The following is a 7,680-nucleotide window of genomic DNA, read 5'->3' on the forward strand; positions in this document are numbered from 1 at the left end:
TGCAGGTAGAGAACGGTGCCTGGCAGAATGAGCACTCATTACAGCAGATTATCTGCAGTATCTCTCTAGGTCTTGACAATGTGGAGATACAATTGTGCATCGGTGAGGGTAATGCCAGCTGCTGTAACAAATAATCCCCACGACTCCGTAGTTTAACAGATGTTTTTGCTCACATGCTCCAGTGCAGGTGTTTCTGGTGGGAATGCGGCTCCCCTCCACACGGGGATTCAGGGAACCCAGGCTTAGAACTCTGGAGGCCTGGCATCTGGGAGGAAGCTGAAGGAGATGACGGAGAAGATACAGCCGCTTCTTCACCACCCTGGCCTGGAAGTGAGGCACATTCCTTCCACTCATTCTGCCGGTGAGAACTAGTCACTAAGTGCAGGGCGTGCTGAGAAATGCTGTCCCTGGCTGGGCAGTCACTGTCCAACTCTGCACAATGGAAACCACAGGGGCAGTTAGCCGTCTCTGCCACCTATCGCTTAAGGACAAAGATGCTGAATCTCAGAGAGATGAACTTGCTCAAGGCAGAGCAGCTTGCAAATGGCAGTGCTGAGACCTGAGCTCGTGTCTGCCTGCCTCCTAAGCGTGGTGTCTTTCCACCGAGCAGTGCTGCCTCTGCCTGGGGCATTGTGTCTCCTCCTGGCTGAGCCAGGTCCTTCAGCTGATGGGAGAGAAAGAGTGAGGACCTGACTGTGAAACTGCGGCTGCACCAGCCACACGGTCAGAGCAGACTCAAGGGTCTTAGTCGATGCTGGAAGTGGCTGCCATTGTGACAGATGGAGCAGAACGGAGGGAACCCAGACAGTGGTCAACATTTAAGGCCCCCGTGGGCAAGACGCCTTCTGGGAGTCAGACCCCAGTCCTGAAGGTGGTGGGGGCACAAGCTGGAAAGGAGTGTAGGGAGAGAGGAAGGCCTGAACCAGCAGGTGTCTTCTGGGGAGCCCGTCCCTGAGCTGGGGGCAGCCAGGAGATCCTGGGAATACGTGTGAGGGTGTCTTGGTCTGTTTCTCCCAGAAGCGGACTTGAGGCAATTGTTGAAGTATAAATTGTTTATTTGGAAGGTGATCTGAGGAAACACCAGGAGGGGAGGGGAAGGCTCTTATCGAGCAAGTGACCCCTTGGACAATTGGGGCCTGGTCTTGCTGGGGACCCTGGGGGACGGTGTAGGACATGTCATCCCAACAGGGGTTTTTATCCCCAGATCCCCACTGCAGGTATCTATCGGCATGCAGACGGGGTACCGGTGGGAAATCAAGAGCGTCTGCTCCCTGGGTATTATTCTGGGGCTCAGAACTGTGGGGAGGATGTTGGCGCCAGGGCCACTGGCATATTACCCACCTTGGCCAGGGTTGGCTTAGAACTTGGAGTGAATCAGTGGCTGTGTGTGTGGGCAGCAGAGGGCAGGGTCTGACCCCATGATGTGGAAGGGAGGGAAGTAACCGTATCCTCCGAGATGGAGACAAGGGCATGAGGATGCCTGAGATGCCCCAGGCACCGCCCCAAGGCTCACATCTGCAGGACGTGTCCATTCCCCTCTCCCTCCCCTCCTCTGCGCTGTCCAAGTCCATGTCCAGAATGCCTCACTCGCATCCACCAACTCGTTGGGAAGTGAGGGAGGAAGCCCAGAGCACACAGCAATTCACCGTGCAGCACAAGAGGGCAGCCAGGCCGGCATCCATGTGAGCTGGGTGGCCAGGTGGCCAGGGCGGCTCCCTCTGAGGGGAGCGGTGCCAGCCCGTGTGGCCAGCCGGCCCCAGGGAGAAAGCTCACAAAAGCATACCTCTGAGGTCTTTTCTCCCCGACTTCAAAAGGTCCCACAGACGACATCAGCCAGAATGAATGCTCAATTAAATGCACCGAAAGGTAATTAAGTGCAATTTCCCTGCCAGAAATGCAAAGGCAGCTGGGGGCTGATGGGAACAGCGGCCTCCTCTGGTCAAGTCTTGGGGTCCCGGACCTGTGGCCAGAGGTTTGGAGGGTTTCAGGGAGTGGGAGGGGATGCTGGCCACGAGCCCGTGCCTTTGTCCTACCAGAACTGCACAAGGAGGCCCCGAGGAGCCTCTGTGTTCTGTGGCAAGAGGTGCAGGCTGACGCCCAGCAGCGGCGGCACCCAAGATCCTCAGCCTGTGTACAGGCGCCGAGAGGGAAAGAACGCTCCGACGGGAGCTGGGGGTTCAAGCTGGAGACAGCCTGCGGGGGAAACATCCAACAGAGACGGAGCCTGGACCAGACTGACTGGGGTCCAACCCCTGCCTCATCACTTACAAGCTACCTGACCTTGACCACATGACCTCACCTCTTTAGCCCCAGTCTCCTTCTCTGTAAAATGGGAATTATGAGAGTAAGACCTACCTTCCAGGGCAGTCAGGAGGATTAAAAGGGAGAAGTTATAGAAAACACTTGATACATAGTAGGCACTCAATTATCATTTATTAAGAAAGACAGTTGTGATATAATAAAATTATTGGTAACATGGAGTACCTACTATGTGCGGATGCTGCCAAATACTCCACATGCATTTGCTTGTTTTTTCCTCTCAAGCAGGTGGCTGGGATCAGGTAGGAGTGGAGACTGGACACACTCATCCAGCCACGAGGGAGGGCCCAGGTGGATGGTCAGCAGGGGAGAGTGGGCATAAACTCCTGGGGCTGGTTGCCGCAGGCAGCTATGTCAGGGGCCCAACTTCGGGTGGGGCAGAAGAACCCAGGTTGCAGTGATACTCAAGGTCCAGCAGGCACTAGACATGGCTTCATTGGGATGCCAGTCCGTGGCCTGCATGCCACCACCACTCTGCAGCCTCTGTCTCTGGCAGACATAACTAATCCATCACAGAACGGTACCCTGGAAGTCTCCAAATCCTTCTCAATGAGAGTTGCCAAAGAAAGTTAAATCAACTTGCCGCCTTTGTACTCACAGATGAACCCACGGAGAAGGGGTGAGTGTGAAGAACGGGAGTCCTTCACCTGATGCTGGGGGTGCTGCTCTCTGACCCCAGCCTTAGAGGAAGTGCAGCTTCACATGCCCGTGGGAGGAGGACTCCTAATACCTCCTTCCCCATGACACACACACCCTGCAGGCCAGGATGACTCAGGAAGGTGGCGGGGGCTGAGTCTCCACGTTCAAGAGGGCCAGGACTGCAGCTGAGCAAAGGCTGGAGATGGCATGTCCCAATTGGTGCCTCAGTTTCCCCACCTTGAAAATGCAGCAGATGGAGTAAGCTCTCCAATAGCCTCCTCTTTCCTAAAACCAAGCCAGCAAACCCTGCTACAGGGGCATCTCCAGAGGAGATATTTGCAGCAAGGAGCACAAATGAGTCTGGCCCCAAGGGGCTCCCCCTGGAAGAATCCAGGGTACAGAGCCAAGAGTGGGAAGCTCCGAAAGTCTGATGAAAGCCACGCTCCATCAGGTGTACTGTGGCATTTCTCAGAGCCTCCTGTGTTCTCCAGTCTCCTCTGAGTGTGAACTGTTCATTTCACGTTTTCTCGATTCTGTCACTCAATTAACCAGCCAGCAGGTGCCACCTCCTCCCTGCCACCTTCAGCACATGCAGCAAGAACTAGAAACTTCCTCCCTGCAAGGATTGGATCCCTTCTGTTTTCGGCTCTGCTTCACCCAGGCCATGCCCTGCCCTGCCCATCCCTTCTCCCTCACCGCTCTTTTCCGTGTGTCTTTTGTATTTCTGTGCTTCCCCTCGTCTGAGCTTTCTCAGCTCAGGGTTGTACAACTGTAACTTAAATTCTTCTGTGCTCTTTGTTTTCTGTGTGTTCTGACTGAGGACGTGTGTTGACGCCTTCTTAGAGGCCAGTCGGTGAGTCAGCATAAGTGTGTATGTGGATTTTCAGAGAGGAGGAGAGAACTGTGCAGACCAAACTGCCAAAGCCATTACTGCGATGTTGGAAGTGGCAAGTCTTGTCACTTGATGTCTAAAAGGCCGTGTTCAAAGCCTCTGGCCTCCTGTTTCCCGTGGGTGCCTCTTCCCCTCACACTTGCTCATTACCTTCCCAGAATGATTGCTGCCTCTCACCACCACCTGGAATCAGATCCAGGCGCTGCTGAGCCAGCTGGGGCGCCACTGCAGGCACCAGGGTCAGAAGGGGTGTGGACACGAGTCTGCGTACCAGCTGGGTGACCGCAGCCACGTTACCAACACCTGCCAGCCATTTTATTTTTTTCAACATGTCGGGTTAATTCAGACTCACCTCACATGTCCCACCTCTTCCTTACCCCTCTCCACACTCAGCAGAATGAAGAGCCTGGGCTGCTCGGCAAACCTGCATCACCAAGGACAGGTGCGCGGCATTCCCTAGACACGCGGCTGGTTGAGGCCCCCGCTGTGGCCCGGGGCTGACGGGAGGGACCTGCACCGAGCGTGGGGAGGTTCAGGCCCTTGCGTCAGTGCTGGGCTGCGCCTTACGTCTCAGCTCCACGGGCTCTCTCTCGGGCTCTCTGTGGTGCTCCCCAACACCTTCTCTCTCGGCTGTCTTACCACTTCCTCGACTTCACGCCCACCTAGACTCCAAGGATGCCCAGATCCATGTTTCCCACTCTGACCTCTCCCACAAACTCAAACCCGCATCTCCAAGAGCTGGCTGGACACCTCCACCTGGTGTCCCACCAGCGATACATACTTCACATGCTCAACACCCAAGTCCTCGTTTTCACCCTGTGCCAATCGACTCTTTCTCCTGGGTCCCCCAGCTCAGAGCTGAAACATCTGCCCAGTTACCCCAGCCAGGACGTGTGCACCAGCCTTGACTATTCCTTCTCACTCACCAGGTCCTGCCAAGCCATGTGCTCCTCCAGATGGCTCTTTCATCCCCTCCCCCATCCTCCCTGGTGTGGGCACCTGCATCCGTTGCCCAGACAACAGCAACAGCCCCTACCCTCATGGCCCTTCCCCTCCATTGACATCTTTCTCCTCACTGCCATCTGGGTGATTTTTCCAACACGTAAATATCCAATTCAGTCACTCCCCTGTTGATGCAAATTCAAGAGGACTACGTGACAAGCTCCATGGAAGTTGGGACCTCTTTTGCCATTTTTATGAGACATGGTCCTGGGAGGAGACAGATGGCATACACACCAAGCTGGGGAGTTGAGGACAGCCCAGGACTACTTGGAAAGGTGTGGGTGGAGTTTAAGCAGGGTGACAAGGATGGTGCAGAGCCCAGGACGAGTTAACAGCAGGCAGCCACCGCAGCTGAGGCCTGAGGGTCAAGAAGAGGGAGCGGTTTCTCTGACCCTGAGAGCTATCTGAGAGGGGGTTTCTCTGACCCTGAGAGCTATCTGAGAGGGCGGACTGACGGCAGCTGTGGCCTGGGAGCTTCGGGCCCTGCTACTCCCCCAGGGAGGGAACTGGGGAGAGAAATACCCTGGTCTCTCTCTCTTCGCCCTCTGCTGTCTTGCTAGTGCCTCTAATTTGCCACCTCTACCCAGCACCCAGAGGGCACAGGCGCCTGCTGACCCAAGCCGTATGGGTCAGCCTCCTGGGGCACAGAGCAGCACAGAGGAAGGTTCCCAGTGGACCCGAAGGAGCCAATGGAAGATCTCAGCACACCACTGGCACCATTGGCACCAGGGACCAGCTGCTCAGATAGTTGAATAAACCAATAAATCAATAAATGTTTCCAAATGCACGTGAGGAGGAGGGAGGCCAGAATTCCTGGCCGGGCATTTGGAGACCTTCATAAATCTGACCCAAACTCCCTTTCCACATGCCATATGCTCCACGTCCAGCTAGGACACTGCTTCTTATCCAGGGCACTTTTCAAATGCCACCTCTTCTGGGAAGGCTTCCCTCACTTCTCCAGAAAGTTATCCACTTTCCCACAAACCTAGCTGATTTTCTGCTTTTATTATATCATGCACTGCTTTCTATTCAAATCTCTTAACATGTCTCTCCCCACCAGCATACGCACTATCATTTTTATCTCTACATCCCAGCATCTGGTCCATACGAGGTGCTCAACAAAACGTTAAGTAGTTAATAAGAAATGATAGGATAGAATCGTGAGATGCGATCATTCCTAACGCCCACCCTGGAGGCAATGAAATTTTCTATCCCTTGCCAAAGATGGTTAGGGCATTTTTCACCTTCTGATTTTTAAAAATCAATGTGATATGTTATGGACTTGAGATCAAAAGCTGGTCTACTTTTTTTACTGTGTAACAAAAGTACCAAGGTAAAAACCCGAAGGTGCTTCAATTCAGACTAAGCAAAGCCAGAGACAGTGAAGCTGGCGCCGAGGGAAAAGCTCCCCGAGCGACAGTGAAGGGCGCCCGCCTGCAATTCCCTCCCAGCTCCTCAAGCACCATAAACTAATGGAACAGAGAGCCACTATTTGGAAGCAAAGTTTACAGTCCAGTTACCGATGGAGAGGCATTTTGTGGACACGGGCTATGAAAGTTGTTTTCGTTTTGATGTTTTTAAAATCTCATTTCCATGCAAATAGGAAAAGATGTGTTTGCGAGTGTCGACTTTGGGATTTGTTTGAGCATCAAGCGGCATGACTAATATTTGGGGGGTTGGAAGGTGTCCAAGGACACTTAAGGAATTCCAGTATTACAAAGGAAACCAAATATGTTGTGATTAGAGCATTCACTGTCCCATGCAAATAAATGAGCTGGCTCAGAAGAGGAGCCGCTGTGCACTGCCCATTGGCTTCCGATCAATTCTGTTCCCAAGAATCTGTGATCATGTAAGAAGACTCATTGTTCAAACTTTGGTTAAAAACTCATTTATTCAAACGTTTTTAAAATGGGTTTTTAAATATTCAGAGGAAGAAAAATGCAAAATGTTAGGCCTGCGGGGCGGGGGCCTGCTGATAGAGTTTTAACAAGTAATTTGTTTCTGCGTTCCGTTCCGTCCCAGGGAGCCTGAACTTGAAGAGCGGGAGGAGGGAGAAGGTGAGGGTTTAGACGCTTGGGATTTCTCTCCTGATTAAAAAGGGAAAGAGTCATGACTGTGGCGTGAGGAAATCGGGTATATAATTCCCGGTTTTAAGAAACCTTTCTTGGGTTGTGACTTTGCGCTCAGGGTGAAAGAAAAGTCCTTGTGTTTGAATGGGGAAGAAACGAAGCTGGAGAGGTAGTCAGCACAGGACGTTCTCCAGCTGAAACAGTTTGAAAAGGGCAATGACCTCATTTTATCTGATAAGAGCAAATGAATAGGCAAAGGCTTTTAAGATAATCAATTTGAAGTCCCCATAAAGAAAAGCAAGAAGTTGAGATGGGGACCCCAGAGCCCCAGAAAGCCTCTGTGTCTTCCCGATGTCACACCAGGGACCAGCCTCAGCATATGCCACGTTAGAAACCAACTGAGGTTTAATACGAGAAAAGGTGCGGCTTGGATCTAGATATTTGCATCTTCCCTATCTTATTCTAAATCTGATATCAAGATATTATATTTTATAGTAGTTCAACAATACTTGCTATTGTTTCGATAAAGAGCTAGATCTGTGTGTGTGTTCGTGTGCGTGCGCGCACACGCTCGCACATGCTCTGAGATCTTAGTTACACACACTGTGTCCATTGCCCCAAATCTGCACTAATCACTACCTCCCCTAGTGGCCATCTCCATAATTGCAGGCCTGCGTCACTGCCCCCTGGCGAGGGCAATGAGTTTGGTTTACGATTTCTCATCTACTGTTTGTCTCATGGTGCCCCTGACGTGGGGAC

Source organism: Diceros bicornis, chromosome 2 (genome assembly GCF_020826845.1).
Source record: "Diceros bicornis minor isolate mBicDic1 chromosome 2, mDicBic1.mat.cur, whole genome shotgun sequence".
Classification (NCBI taxonomy): domain Eukaryota; kingdom Metazoa; phylum Chordata; class Mammalia; order Perissodactyla; family Rhinocerotidae; genus Diceros; species Diceros bicornis.